We start from the raw sequence: 2,482 nt of genomic DNA, 5'->3' as shown, positions 1-2,482 counted from the left end.
TGGTCTAGGTAGAAAGGTTTTAAACTTGTCACTGAGAGGAAGGAGAAAAAGAAGAGCACCTTTGGGTGACGGGAAGTGGGAGGAGACTTTTAAAGGAGCAATTTTGGGCCCGGGGCCATTTCAGGAGTAAGACTTTTCTTTTTGTCAACCTTGACTTCTCTTTGGGGATGGAGAAAGCAAAAGGCAAAAAGAACTGCACGAAGTGGGGGGAAGACTATCTGGCTGGCCCTTCCCAACCTGTATCGGAAGAAGCCAAAGAGAAACAGCAGCCTTACGGTGAACCAAAGTTACCAGGAACCTCAACAAGTGGGGACCAAATGGAAAAGATCTATGAAAGAAGGCCAAGCTTCCTGTTCAGAAAAGACGGCACAAGAAAAGAGTACAAGAGTAAGAATTCGGAAGAAAATCCCAGTTCCTCCATACCTTCGAAACTGCCACCAGCCAACTTGCTTCACCGAGACATCCTGCGGGCCTGGTGCCAAGAACTCAAGCTGAGCACCAAAGGCCAGAAATCAGATGTATATAAGCGAATCTGCGAATATGCTTACCCAGATCAAAAGAAGAATGTTCCTGTCACCACAGAGGACACCAAGATTCTCACACAGACACAAAGAAGATTGATGATGGACAAGGGCAAAATGTCTCTGGAAAGCCCTGGAACAAAGATACCTTCTGATGGAACCTACCCTCCTGAAGTGGCTGCCCCCCCCCCACCGAGGGGTCTGATGCTCTCTTGCAGGGGGTCAATACTGTTGTGGTGACAACTTCGGCCCCAGATGCCATGTTTGCCTCCTGGTCCAGAATTGCAGCTGGGGCTGGGAAGATGGAGACAGTGGCATCGCCACAGGAGGCCCATGGTGTCAAGTGGTGTGTGGTCCATGGGAGAGGTATGCCTGCAGACACAGAAGGTTGGGTTCACCTGCAATTTCATGCAGGACAAGCCTGGGTGCCTGAAAAGTGGGGGAGAGTATGCGCCCTCTTCCACCCCCAAAGCTGGAAGACGATGTGCTGTGCCCCAAATGTGTTTGCAGGAATAAGGTGTTAATGAAAAGCCTCCAATGAGCTTTCAATAGCAGGAAAAGGGACACAGCTGTGATTATAATCAACGGTACAAAGAGAACTACAATCAACTCCGTGGTGACACTGATGGCCGGACTGTAGGCTGCTCACACCCTCCATGCTTCCAGGGACACAGGCTAGGGCATTGCAGATGTTACTCTCCAACCTCCATGGGGCACGTGGCTTCATGGGTTGAGATGCAGGAGCTCTTAGATTTTAAATTGGAAGAGCATTTCAGAAATTACCATTCATTCCACTTAATAAGAAGAAAAAGTCGTTCATACTATCAAATGTTTACCCTTCTGAAATAGAAGTGACCTTAACTTCTTTTAAAGCGGGAACCTGAACCTCGCCTGGCAGAGGGTTTGGGGGTGGGAGGTGGGGTGGAAAGTACAGGTGTGCTTCCACGCTGGATTTCTCTGCAATTCCAACTCCTCCAGAGACAGCTACACCTTCTTAGGTTCACAACTTCAGGCTGTTGAGCATTTTAAACCAAAGGGAAAGCTGTTATTCTTTCCCACTCCTGAAAACGTACTCTTAATATACAAAAGATTTTTTGATGTTTTCTTAATAACTTGAGACCTCTATGGTGTGTCTCTGGGATAATAATATAGAACACTTTGTGGGTATTATTTCTACTTGTATCTACCATGTGTGTTTCTACTGCTTAAAAATACTTAAGGGTACTTCTGAATCATAAATTCATAATGTATTGGATTTTAAATTGTATATAAAATCATCTATTGTATATAGGAGGCCATATGCATTGTGGGCAGATTCTTAATATTCTTAACTGAGGATTAAGCCAAAAATCATGATTTTCTTTGGCATGATTCTTTTTTAAAACCACTCAAATGAAGTATGAGTAACATTAACAAAAACTATACATTTAATGTATATAATTTGATGAGTTTGATTCATTTAGAATTTTTTGTGTCCTTCCTAAATTTATAGTCCTGTGGTTCTTAGAAAAGATGGTTTTTTTTTTTTCACTTGTGTTCTTATGGCAGTTTCCAACGTTGTTTTATTGTTGTGGATTTGGAGATTATGAATTTTTTTCCCCCTCTAATGTACTGGAAGGAGTAGTAGAGTTAGAAAGTTTGTAACCATTAGGATATGGACAGATTTGGGCAAGAATCCTCAATAAATGTTAAAAACATTAAAAAAAACTTGTCACCAAAATCACAATTCATGAGAGTAAAAATTAATGAATTAGACTTCATCAAAATTAAACATTTTTGTTCTGCAAGAGGCCTGGGTAAAAGGATGAAAAGACAAATTACAGACAGGGAGAAGATATTTGTAAATCATCTATTCAACCAAGGACTAGCATCTAGAATAGAGAAAGGACTCTTGAAACTCAACAAGGAAAGAGTAAACAATCCAATTAGAAAATGTGTAAAAGACATGAAGATATATTTCG

General features: G+C 41.9%; 1 pseudogene; it reads left to right on the top strand.

The window, feature by feature from the left end:
* Positions 1-330: 330 nt before the first annotated feature.
* Positions 331-1,062, top strand: LOC121491766 (annotated as a pseudogene).
* Positions 1,063-2,482: the final 1,420 nt, after the last annotated feature.

This window comes from Vulpes lagopus, chromosome 5 (assembly GCF_018345385.1).
Source record: "Vulpes lagopus strain Blue_001 chromosome 5, ASM1834538v1, whole genome shotgun sequence".
Taxonomy (NCBI): Eukaryota; Metazoa; Chordata; class Mammalia; order Carnivora; family Canidae; genus Vulpes; species Vulpes lagopus.
The sequence above is the reverse complement of the archived record's forward strand: the minus strand, read 5'-3'. Positions and strand labels throughout refer to the sequence as shown.